At 30.5% G+C, this 14,417-nt stretch overlaps 1 long non-coding RNA gene across 9 annotated transcripts in view; it reads right to left on the reverse strand.

The window, feature by feature from the left end:
- Window positions 1-203: 203 nt before the first annotated feature.
- Window positions 204-14,417, reverse strand: part of LOC129054622 (uncharacterized) — a 406,710-nt gene continuing 392,496 nt past the window's right edge. For 7 of the 9 annotated variants that reach the window (XR_010140273.1, XR_010140274.1, XR_010140281.1 and 4 more), the window contains 2 exons: window positions 5,546-5,598; window positions 1,429-3,740 (listed from right to left, as the gene is read on the reverse strand). This is a non-coding gene — a long non-coding RNA (uncharacterized LOC129054622). Of the gene's footprint in view, window positions 854-1,428; window positions 3,741-5,545; window positions 5,599-14,417 lie in introns of those variants that run through there. The other 2 variants (XR_010140276.1, XR_010140277.1) reach the window with 2 other exon arrangements.

Raw genomic sequence — 14,417 nt, forward strand, 5'->3', positions numbered from 1 at the left:
CAAGGGTCTTTATACATTCCCAAGAGATCTTCTACATTAACTTTGTAGAGTGAAACAGAATCCTTTGATCTGCTTCAAGGAAGGCCTACAAACACTTGCTTTATATGATGTCTATTTAGTTTAATAAATATATAGTACACAAAGTAATAATATAATCTTTTAACATAGCTTTATTGTTAAATTTTAAGAAAAAAACACTGTACTCTCAATTCATATAAACCAACTGAGTTAGAATTCTTGAAAAATAGTTTTCTGATATAGGATAAACCAATTGTCTATATGTCTGGACTCAATTACTTAATATAAATTCAGTATACATTCAAAACAAATTAATTTTCTTTTAACAATGCACTTTTATACAAAACCATTTTATTTAAAGAGTCTGGTGTTACTATACATGAACCAAGCAGTTTGACTGTATCATTTGTAGAATTACAAACAATTCTTTCTAACAATGGAACTCTTTGTGTGGGTATTTTGTACAACATTTCACCTATCAGCTAATAAAACTATCCAAGAAGCATTATGGTACAAGATACACATAAGCAAGAAAGATAAAAGGAAAGGTTAACACTTTTTCAGCATCTGTCAACACTGTCTCCTATTACATTTGATCATGTTTAAAGTAAATGCAAACATATGATATCATTTACAGTAAAAGTGAATGCCACACAGCAGCTACTTTGCTTTTATCCATTCCGCAGATCACTCATCACAGACCATCATGGGGAAGGACGATGCCGCTTTATGGTTCATCTTTGTCAGTAAAGCACACTGCTTCAGCTCTTCAAGGCTGAACATTCACCCTATAACTAACAAAGAAATCTACCCTTGTGCATTTCCTGTTTGAAACCTGGAGAAAGGAGCAGAGTAGAGAAACCATGCTGCTTTGTTTTTCTTAAAAAAGTAAAACCAAAAGGGAAGACAAAAGATTAGCAAACAAAATGTGAACAACTAAGTATGCTATTGCTTTGTCAAAGGTTTTAATGAATTTTTGAAGTGACTCAAGGACATCTTTGTCTAGAGCAATGGTTAAAAAATTGTATTCCCCAGACTTCCTAAAGTAGCACCACCTAGGAAATCACTAAAAACGCAAATTCTCAGGCCCTATGCCAGCACTACTGAATCAAAAACTCTGTGGGTGGCATCTAGCCATCTTTGTTTTAACGCACTCTCCAGATGATTCTGACACACATTAAGAATGTTTGAGAACCACCAATTTAGGGAAATTCAGTATGGTGCATACCGCATGAGTTTACTCCAGCTTAATATTATCATTTTAATTATCAAAATAATTTTATAGATGTGTACAGGTTTCACTTTATATAGGTATCAAAAAATTATTAGATACTTTAATGTTTTTATTTTATAAAATTAATTCATTAATCTCAAAAAATATGTTTTTTATGTATTTTATAAGCGAGCATATCCATTTGATGCATCTTAAACAAAATCTTAGAAAATCTGTGCTCTTTGCACTCAGTGCATTCATATACCACAAAGCATATTTGACATAGTAGCCAATAATATAAATGATACTGAATATAGTTCTAATAATAAATTTTGAGTTTAAATTTCAGTCTGTACTTTAAAGAAATTTTTTCTATTTTCACTTATCCTTTCCAGTTATGATATAAACTACATATGATATATGGAAACAGATGACATTTTAAACTATAAAGTCCTTTAAAATAGGCTTCAGAAATAACAATACTAAGCTTTGGAATTCTTGGAAACTATCCCTAACTTCATCTTTCTATGAACATCTTCTTAAATGCCTCTTTAGATGGAAAGAGGCTTACATCCTGGAATATGTATTTCAAGCCTTATTTCCTAAAGGATTGGTGAAGTAAAAAACAAATGTTTCTTTGGGAAAAATGGGGAAACCATAAAACCATAAATTAAAATACATGGGCTAATTAATTAAGACTCTCTGCAACTTATCCAGCCAGTCAAACTTGACTGTGCTATTGAGTGTTTTGCTGGTTCTGACCATCTTTTCTGGGCCCTGAGATTGGGACACAACTGCTGTTTGTATCAACTGAAATCTGGGGGCAGAGACACCTTCCCCTTACTTCTCAGCAAAGAATACATGATTTGTCAAATCTTTACCAGTGGCCCACAAGACATTGACCACTCTTATTTTTACTACTATATGGTCAGTGATACTAAAGATTGGCCTGGAAAAATCTTCAGCAAGCAGAGATAAAGAAATACATACATAAATAACCAGAAGAAACTCAATAATCAGAAAAAGGAAAATCAAGCTCGAACCCAGAATATGTGACCTCATTAAAACGTAAGTGTTTTGGGAAACATTGGAAAACAAAGTTTTCAAGTAGACTTCTAAAATATTTACTTTAAAAATAACATTCAGTATATTTTTATCAAATAATTTAATGAGAAGATGATCACTATTAAGAACTGAAACAGGCCGGGTGCAGTGGCTCATGCCTGTAATCCCAGAACTTTGAGAGGCTGAGGTGGGTGGATCACCTGAGGTCAGGAGTTTGAGACCAGCCTGGAGCCTGGTCAACATGGTGAAACCCCATCTCTACTAAAAATACAAAAAATTAGCCAGTCATAGTGGCAGGCGCCTGTAGTCCCAGCTACTTGGGAGGCTGAGGCAGGAGGATCACTTGAACCCAGGAGGCGGAGGTTGCAGTGAGCCAAGATCGCACCATTGTACTCCAGCCTGAGTGATAAGAGTGAGACTCCGTCTAAAAAATAAAAAAAATTAAAATAAACTGAAACAGTGACCTAGAAGATCAAAAACATGTATCTCATGACACTGTGCAAAGGTACAGTAAGAGAGAAGTTGAGACTACTGAAGCATAAATTGAGGAGATTTCATTTTAAAATGTTTTAAAAATATGTATATTTTTAAATTAGAGACAGAGTCTTGCTACGTTGCTCAGGCTGGTGTTAGACTCCTGTGCTCAAGCAACCCTCCTGCTTTGGCCTCCCAAAGCATGGGGATTACAGGCATCAGCCACACTACCAGGCAAATCTAGAAGAAGTAAAGGAACAAATTGAGGCAAACTTCTAGAGAAGATTAGTAAAAATATAAGGCCCCCTGAACGCCCCTTTAGAAATCCTGAAAGAGAAAGGAAATCTTATTTACTTCCTGACATAAAGGGGTCTAGGAAAAGAGAACCAGACTATCATGGGGCTTTAAATCTGCAACACTAAAAGCCAAAAAGCAATGCAATTACTTTTCAGATTTCTTAGCAAAAAGATTGGGACAAAAGAATAATACATCGTTAAAGCACAGGAAATTTATGTTCACATATGTGCAAAGATTCAAAGGTGCCTCAGTAAAGTGTCAATATAAAATGCTCTAACTTCAACATGAGGGAAGAGAAAAGGGAATATAAACAGCGGTGAGTGATGAATCTTACAATGTACTATAGTTGAATTCAAATTGGTGATGATAATGTGATTGACAGTTTAAAAATATGTTAAATAAGAGGCTTTTGAAACTGAAATGAAATTTGTGTCTAGTTTTATTGTGTTAAACTGCAAGCCACAGAAATTCTGAATAACAGAAGAATAAACATTTATTTTGTACTTTCCAAGAACTCTGGTAGTAAGGGTCCCACGCTTCTCTTGCTGTGGTGGCTGTTACTGCTGTTGCTGGTTTTGGTTTTACTGGCCCTTCCTATCCTTCCATTTTCACATTTTAATGGTGCTATCATTTCATGGTCATGGATTGCTACTGCAGAACCAAGCATCACATTCTTACAGAAAAAAAGGAAGCAGAAAAGTAATGGTCATTTTTTTCTGATGCTTATCTCTTATCAGAGAAAAACATTTGTCTCGTAAGCACAATAACAGCCTTCCTGTAATCACTGATTGGCCCAAACTGGAAGGTATGTCCATACATAAAACAATCCTTGGGAAAGGGGAATCTGATTATGATTGTCTTAGGCTGACAATAATTTATCGACTAGAGGTGGGCACTTTGCCCTTCAAGAAATCAAGGAGTCCGGTAAGCAAGAAAGAACTACCAAATGGTTTTGAGTAAATCACCAAAAGTGTGTGTTATACACATTGTTATATATAATATGGCATTAAAATTTTTTAAGAAGCACAAAAAATTCAAAGTTTTGGAAAGGATGTGGGGAATATAAAATCAAAACAGAGCATTTTAAATGTCTCATAGTCTCTATTTGTATGTAGGCTAGTGGGAAGGAAAATAAGCTTCTGAAGATTTTTGTCAATGTGAGGGAAAGAAGAGGGAAAATAGAAAAAGTTTTGTGATGTTGGGAACGATTATCTCATTCTAAAGGTATAGCTAATATGCCTTGGTGTAAACTAGAAAAGCAGTAAGAAATGTGCTTTAAATTTGATAAATTGAAATTAAATTAACAAATGGATTTGCATTCTGTTCAGAGAAGCAAACAGCGAGAGAAATGAAAATCCTGAGTAGCTTTTTAAAAACATTGACTTTGTGCCACCAGACAGCTCAGTTGAATCAGAAAGTTCAGAGTGGGATATGGATACATGTACGTTTTTAAAATTCCTTGGGTGATTCTAATTTGCAACCAGGATTGATAATCACTATTTCAGAGGAATAAGAATGTAGTACAATATCGACTATAAATTATATAAATTTTACAAATTCTTTCAGCAACCAAATTTTGAGTGCCAACCATAACCTAGACAGTGTTCTAGGCACAAGTGATATTACACCAAATGAAATAAAGTCCTAGAACTTGGACCTTCAAATGAGAGAGACAGGTAATATCTATGTAATCCCAGATAAAAAAGGATAATGCACCCTGATAAAGTGTGGGAGGTGAAAGCAGGTGGGTCCAGGGATGTCCTCTCTGAGGAGGAGAGAACTGAGCAAGGCAGGAATAAATCTAGGAAGTGAACCAAGAGCACACATGAGGAAGGAGAAAGAGAGCAGAGGGGAAGCAGAACAAGGCTTTGCATCAAGAGCATGTTTGAACCTACAGCAGTACACTCAAAGCCCTGAGAGAATGGGGTGGTGAAAAGAAAAACCTAAGCTTATTCACACTTTCTTTCGAAAGTAATGACAATCAAATATCTTTTCAGAGAAAGATTTAGAGATTTTATCTTTTCTAGATGCTGACTCTCAGTAATTCTAAAGCGTATATGTCAACAAGAAGGAAAGAAGACCTGGAAGGAAGGAAATCATTCTGGTAAATTCCAAATAACCATTTTAGATTAAAGCAAAATTAATAAATGATTGACTTAGAGAATGAATTAAAAACAAGATGAAACAAAAATAATATAATAAAATCATATGGAAGATGGAGAGAGTCAGGTCAGAGTCCACATGTTCTAATGTTCATGAATGGTTAAGAAAGGGATGACAAATTCGACAAACTTCAAATTTTAAGTCAAGTGTACAAATGAAAATATTATATACTCACGAAAAGAACATTAATTAATAACTTGCAAGAGTTGAAAAATGCAATGGAGATCATATGATTAATCAACTAGACAGTTGGATGAAAAAAACATCTTCAAAGAATGGGCATGGAAACTATAAAACAAAGATGGGAAAACATACCTGGGTTGTAGATTTGTGGTTTTGTTGGGTTGTAGATACTGTGTATCTTTTGTCTATAAGAGATAATTTGTAGAAAATATAAAGAATATAAAGAATATATGAAGAGAAACGATGGCATTACCAATATTAAACTACTATGGCATCACATTGAAAAATAAATTAAAAACTCAAGTAAATAAAAAAGAAGTGCAAATAGGCCTGATATGTTTGAAAGTTTAATATGCACTAATGTAATATTTCAAGACAATGGAAAAAGGATGGCTTACTTAATGATGTTGGCATAGATGGATATCTGCAATGTGGGGTGAAAGGAGATGGATGAGAAAACATGGTAAAATATAAAAGTCTATCCAGACTATTACTACACATGTGTAAAAAAATGAGCTTACTCATGATAATCAAGAACTAGAAGATACCATGGAAAATGAGGAGAGGAATATGGAAATATCTGCCTTGTTTTAATAGAATATTTGCATTAATATTTTATCATAAATAAAAGTTAAAGCTCAAATGCAGATACTTCTAAAGAAATAAATATTAAATTACATGTGAACTAAAATAAGAACAAAACTAGGATCACCTACACTGTACTAAACGTTTTCCATTGAGAAACTCAAGCCCAGTGATATTCATTTATTATGAACCACATATAAATTGTAATTCATCTGTTAAAATTGAGAAAATAAAATCTTTGTTTCAGAGGACTGTATGGTTTATTGTACATACAAAACATTTCTTAAGAAAATAATACAATGATCTCCCATTTTTGCAATTGGCCTCTTGGCCAAATACTGCAGCGTTTTGCCTTGCCCACTTTGTAGAATCTGAGTATCTAACAATGAAGAACAGTAGAATGAAAACTTTTCAGTAAGTATCCTTCAAACCAAGTAAAAGTAATTTTGTGGGCTACGCATTTGCAATTGCCTTCCTTTACAACCTCTAGAGAGCTCTTTAGCATCACTTGAATTAGGACTTTGGGCAAAGAGCCTGCTCAAAATGAAACTACTATTATAGTTACTCTTGACCACGGTACATTGCTTTTCTGTCCCCAGTGCCAGGCACTCCAGCAGTGTGAGCAGTCAGGGAGCACCACTAAAAATATAGATAATAAAATATGTGAGAGTTCCCTGAAGCAGATACAAAAATGCATGTGCATTTGTTCCTTTGTAGAATATAATATTGAAAAGAAGAGACGGTCATTGGAACACATGATATCTTTTGCATTTAAGCGATTTATCTATAAACATCATATCATTCTTGAACAAGGCGATTTCCCTGTTGCATTGTTGTTACATTTACCATTTATGATAATTTAGGGACACATTTCAGAGTGTGATTGTTTATTTCAGTCAACTCCATAAGTGTAACTTGATTACAGATGTGGAGAACTGTGAAAAACACCATTAATTTAAGAAAAGGCCTTTGAGATTACAGTTAGTGTAGTTAACATAGTTCCATCATTTATTTATAGCTATACCACTAAGGACATATGTTAGGGGTGAGGTTAAAAAGAGGTGAAGGTTTTTTTTCTCTTAATTTACATATCAGTTTTTGATGGGTTTTCTCTCCAAAAAGAAGTCTGTTTAGGTTTATGCCAGAGTCCGGGGCCATTTACAGATTAATGGCAATTTTTTTCTTTGTATACACAGCCTTCCCATATATACCACAGGCTACTTCAATGGCTGCAACCCACTTGCCAGAAGACAAGTTAACTCCTCTTTAGTCGTGTTCAAACTATTACAAGTTCCTTTTGTAGAATAATACCTCTCTTTGGGGCCACACCACATGACTTACCCTTTCCAACCCCTCTTTTTGACCACATTTTAATCCAATATTTGTTTCAGGGTAAAATGAAAATTCGCTTGTAAGACTCATTAGACACTGTACACTTAATTTCCAGCACCTCTTTGCTGTAGCAATCCAATGCATGGGGACACTCTGGACCTTGCCACAACCTAGGGCTTCTAGGGCTTAAAAATGTAAACTCTGATGTCCACTTTTGTCATAACTTTACAAGCTTACTTTTTCCCTCCCCAAACCCATAACTCAAACCTGCAAACCAAATTAAGATGTTTATTTGCTCTCTGTGTATCAATATCCTTTTGGTTTCATGTCAGTGTGAGAAATCTCAATTATTTAACCTATATAGTAAAGTAGGTAATCGTGCAGACTTTGGAGCAAGACTACCTGGGTTAGAAATCTGACTCCAACATTTATTAACTATGTGACCTGGAGAAGACACGTAACCTCTCTGACCCTTGATTTTCTTGTCTGTAAAATACAGTTTGTAAGAGCTCATTTTTATAAAGAAAATACATGTTCTATATTTGTTTTTTTTTCTATAAAGGAAAAAATAGCAGATTACATATGAGATTTAAAGTGGACCAGGAAGATAAATGATTATATTATGAAAATATCAATTTTTCATAGGGATAAAATTCACCTTATAAATGTAAATTTCTTGTGTTTTAATCCTTTCTTCCATGTATTATTGAGATTCTATCCCAAGTGTCTCAAACTTTTCTATAAGAGTTAGCACAGACTTCATTGTTTTTAAAGGAACTAAACTAGTCACAACATCTTTTTTTCTTTATAGTCTGGTGTACGTATTTGAAAGTTTATCCCTACTCTTGCCTGTCATCGTGAGTTACCCTAGCCCACACCAAAGGAAAAGGAATGCAACCAGACTGAAATCATGACACCAAACATTGCCTTTCTTGACAGAGCACTGCCATCCCTCATGCATAGTCAAACAGGCGAACTGGCACAAGTTCAAGACCTCCGGAAAAACTTATCATTTCTTCACTTTCTGTCACCTTAATTTAGCCGCTGGCAAAGAAAAGCTTAACCATTGCTTCAAGAAGGAGGGTAGGTAGGAGAACAAAGATGACTTGCAAAATATAACATCTGAAAAATTACAGTTCCTTTGTGTAGATTTGCTTTTCTCTTCAGTGGGGAATTTCTCACAAGTTCTGCCTTTACCTGAAATATCACACGGCTACATGAAGCAACATTCTCCCCACTGCACCCACTCCCCACTTTGAAATGAGGCTGACAAAACAGCCTCATTTCAAAGAAGAGTAGGAGTGAGAATTATTGTTTCAAAAACAGCATAGTCTTGAAGTCTTCCTGGAAGAGAGTTCCTCCATAATTTTCACACATCAAAGTGATAATGAAGTGAATTCAGACGTCCATTTTTTAACTCAACAGTTGAAACAAACTCATCTTAAATTCTTTAACTTAACTACATTGAAGAGTTTGGAGATTAAATTATGCTTTACTGTATGACATTTTGTGTCCCAAATCACAAGTTTTAGACTGAAGAATCTGTTGCTCCTGATTTAACCCATATTGAGTTTGCACGTTGAGAAAGCATTGATTTATGCTTAGAAAAGCAGGATAATCTAATTTCTTGACTCTACCAATATCTAGTTGTGAGCTACAAATTATATAATCTTTCTACTTCATATTCCTTCTCTTTATGAGATACAGACTAGTTTACTATCTTCCCCTTTCTCATAGGAATTGTGTAGCTTGGAATACTGTCTTGCATTAGACTAAATATTGCTTCGTGATTCTTAATAGAAAATAAATTCATAAAAGCAGTTGAAGGAATAAGCTGTTCAGCTAAGAGGCCATATTAATTATTTAAAAATCTCACCAGAAATCATTACTATTTAATGTAAAGAGGACCGATGAATTTATAGAATTACAGGTTTTTTTATTTACAAGTAGCTGTGGAAATATATTTGTGTTTTAATACAAAAATACATCAAGGATTAATATCAAATTTTGTATAATGTCATCACTTGCGAGAAAGAGAAATCAGCATATCCGTAAGATCTTCTCAAGCATTTTCTTCTATATGGACAGCAATTAAGCAATGACTTCACCTTTAGATTAAACATTTGTGAGGTAAAATTTAGAGAAGTTCATATATAAATAATCATGAGCATTTTTGCTTAAGCGTTAGCCATGTTTAAAAGATTGTAGATGTGTGTGTATCTGAATGAGTGAGACAGCCTGTAAAACACAGAGTACAATAAATATAAGGAAATATTTCAAAATTAAAAAATCATGAAAGAAATTACTTCAGAAAACGTGTGGCTCTTCCTCATATTTTTAGCTATGCATAAAAACTAAATCACATTCTAAAGACCATCAGAACAAGACATTTCTGGCTATCTCACTGATGTGTATTAGATTCTTATTCAATAAATTATTCTTAAATTTTAAACTCAATTTCCTTGTGCTATACTTATTCAGAATGGTAGCGAACTAGTCCATCACATGTTACAGTCCATAATTATTTGATTCATGGCATCTGAGGTGCAAAGTGAACTCTTAGATCTGATTTTAAAACCATTAATATATATGTTTCATTTCTTAAATTTGTTGTAGTTAATGACATCCCCGTCTATTTATAGACTGCCTCAGAAATTACTTTCTCTTAACGTGTACAATTTCACTAGGGAAGGCCAAAGTTCTTGTGCTGATACCTTAACTGATAATAATAACAACATATAACTAAAATAGTAACTGCTTTTAACTTGTTAAAGCTCATACTTGGTCACACTTTAGCACAACAAATTCTTCTCCAATTTGCATCTGTTTCTTTTTTCCTTCTGGTTGTGTACTGAAGTTATATCTCAGCTAAAATTATGCCATTTTGGTATTAAATAACTATTTCTAAAATGTAGCTGGTTATATGGCACACACAATATCTTGGGGATATGACTGAACTCATAAAGAAGAGAACAACTAAAATTATTTTTTTAAAGCTCATAAAACACCCTTAGGGAACAGTAGCCAATTTCTGTCATGAAGTCTGGGCCAATCGGAGACCAGGCCTGTTTGATCTCAAGATGAATACAGTCTTCCCTGTAGGTTTCATTCTCCAATCACTCATTCCCTTAGCTGTGACTGTCACTGAGAAACTCCTCATCAGTCCCTTTGACCACCTTCTCTGTCTGTCTTTAAGTACATGAGAACTTCTGGACACTTACATAAGCTGAGAAAAACACATTTCCAGGCCCTCTTTCAGCTCATCACTCTGATCCAGCAAGGATGTTTTGAGGATGCTGTGCCTCCAGTGCCTCCTTCCAGAGTTATACAAGGGAAGGGAGTCAACAGAATTCTCTCTTCTTGCAGGGTTTAGCATACCTACTGGAAGCTTGTAACACCTCTTTCTTTCCTCAAGACTGGTCTCCAAATGAGAAGGAAAAAGAAGGAGCCAAGAATGCTACAGCCTGCCTTTTTTATTTACAACGCTTTCTTCACCATTCTTGGTAAGGTTATACTTTTATCCTTTTGTGTCATTCTTCATTCTTCTTTTAGTCCAGCCTCAGATTAAGCTTATTTAGCAGAAATATGTGATTCTCCCATAAATTATATATTATATATATTATTATATATATATTCTATATAGATATTCTATTTTATATATAGATATATATACTATATATTTATATATAGTATAATTATATATTCTATTTTATATATAGATATATATACTATATATTTATATATAGTATAATTATATATTCTATATAGAATATATAGTATATATTAAATATACTATATAGTAAATATATAGTATATATTAAATATACTATATAGTAAATATATAGTATAATTATATGTTCTATATAGATATTCTATTATACGTAGATATACTATATATATACTATGTATAATAGAATATCTATATAGAACATATAATTATATAATTATAATTACAGAATTATAGAATTATAGAATTATATAGAATTATAAAATTATATATTATATATTATATATTATGTATAATATATTCTATATGTAATTTATATATATTATATTATACATGACATATATCATATATATCATGTATAATATATAATTATATTAATTATATAATTATAAAATATATATAATTCTATAATTATATAATATATATACTGTATAACATATAGAATTATAAAATTATAGAATTATAGAATATACATTATATAATTATATATTCTATATAGATATTCCATATATTTATATATGATTCTATATATGTTAATTCTATATATTATTCTATATATGAATATTTATTTATTCTATATATATTAATATTATTCTATATATATTCTATATATTAATATATATAATTATATATTATAGATATATGATATATATAATTACATATTATACATATAGAACATATATAATTATATATTATAGATATAGAATATAAAATTATATGTTATACATATAGAATATATCCATAATTATATATATAATTTTATATATATACTTATATATAATATATAATTATATATAATTAATATATTATATTATATTATATATTATATTATATTATATATAATTATATATATTATATTATATTATATATTATATTATATAATATATAATATAATATAATATATATAATTATATATAATATATAATATATATAATTATATATAATATATAATTATATATTCTATATCTACAATATATATAATTATATCTATAATATATCTATATCTATATATTCTATATAATATATCTATATCTATATATTCTATATAGATATATAGAATATATCTATATATTATAGATATATTCTATATCTATAATATATTTAGTTATATATTCTATATCTATCATATATACAATTATATATGATAGATATATCATATATAATATATAATTATATATATTATATATAATATATAATTTATTATTATATATAATATATAATTTATTATTATATATAATATATAATTTATTATTATATATAATATATAATTTATTATTATATATAATATAATTATATAATATATAATATACATAATATATATAATTATATATTATAGATATATAATATACATAATATATATAACTATATGTTATAGATATATAATATACATTATATATAATTATAGGTTGTAGATATATAATATCTATTATATATAATTATATGTTATAGAGATATAATATCTATTATATAATTATATATTATAGATATTATATATAATTATATATTAGAGATCTATAATATATAATTATATATTAGAGATCTATTATATATAATTATATATTATAGATCTATTATATATAATTATATATTATATATTATATATATAATATATATTATATATATACAAAATATATAAATATATAATAGATCTATTATATATTTATATATTATATATAACATATAATTATATATTATAGATATATTATATATAATTATATATTATAGATATATTATATATAATTATATATTATAGATATATAATTATGTATTATAGATCTATTATTATATATTATAGATCCATATATTATATATTATAGATTATAGATCTATAATTATATATTATAGATCTATATAATTATATAGATTATAGATCTATAATCTATATAATTATAGATTATAGATCTATAATATATAATTCAGGCTTTGTCCACAATATGTTATCTAGAAGCTTTAGGAAGTTAGCAACTGTCTCTTGCCACAAACCTTGGTTTCAAGCTAATGCTTTGTTCTAAGCTTAGCTACCTATCCCCTTTCCCTGAAGGGCCCTCCCAAATAAGGAGATTGAAGTTAGAAATAAAGTATAATTAAGAGGAAATCAGAACAGAATATTTCAATATTTTAAAAAATAGTATCTTTGTTTTCTTCAACGCAAGCTGTACAGGAAGACAATAATTTAAATTTTTGAACAGATTCACTCCATTCAGTTACTTCTGCTTACAGCCCTTGAAAACTTTCTTTTCTTTTTTGATATATCACACAATCTTTCACTTAAAAAAAAAACAGAACTTATGAAATAAATTATATATAGAGAATAAACCTCTAAGCATGCAGGCAGAAAGATGGACACACAGACAGACACACACACACACACAAATATTGATTTAAAAACCACAAATAAGCATTGTGACAAAAAACTCCAATGTGTTTTATTATTAATGTAAAATACATTCACATCTTTGAATAGTTTGGTGAGAAATTACTAATTTTAACTCACAAGCCAATTCATATTTGCTAGTAGTTTTTGCGAGGAGCTCATTGTAGAGACAAGTTATAGGTGAAATGTCCTGAACCATTTTGGCCATGAGTAGAAGGTGATGTAATAATCATCTATTTTCATATATGATATAGGCAATCCAGTTGTGACCAGAATATCGTTGCTCTCGGGGAGTCATTGTCTTCTTCCTTCTAATTCTATAAATTCAAGCCCCATGCTGCATCTATATTTGCCATATGCACAAAACATTTTCTTACCCTAGACTCATTTGTAAATCACAGTGTCCTTAGAATCTTTTTGGACTCATTCAGAGTTTGGTCTTGAAATTACAGAAAATTGCTGCTTCAAACATACAATACCCATGACTCTATTGCCACAGCTCTAGCTAATTTCCTGTCTTGCTGCAATGGCACAAATCTGTGCAAATGCTGGAAATTCAGAAACTTATCATTTAGTGAAAATAAGTTCTTTAACAGCCTTTCTTAAATAGCTTTTGCAAAATGCTTTCTGATTATATACGCTGTCTTCTATGTGATTGAAAGGTTTGACAGCATTTTTCATTCATTAAATATTTATTGAGTGACTACTATAGGACATGCACTGTTTCCACTTTAGTCTAAGTAGTGCCTGGAAGTCTTTCTTCAAATTTATATAAGCACGATTTCCTTCATTATTTTTTTTCTTGTTTTCTCCTACCAAACATCCTCCCTAGTATTGAGGATTTAAAGTACTTCCCTGGAAAACAAAATACTGCCTTCAGAAGATTATAGTTTTAGTATTTCTTATTCAGTAGTATAGAAAATATGTATTATTCTAAACTTGAAGAACATTTTGTAATCATTTAAATTCCCAGCATATTAAAAGAT

The sequence above is a fragment of the Pongo abelii genome, chromosome 5 (genome assembly GCF_028885655.2).
Source record: "Pongo abelii isolate AG06213 chromosome 5, NHGRI_mPonAbe1-v2.0_pri, whole genome shotgun sequence".
Lineage (NCBI taxonomy): Eukaryota > Metazoa > Chordata > Mammalia > Primates > Hominidae > Pongo > Pongo abelii.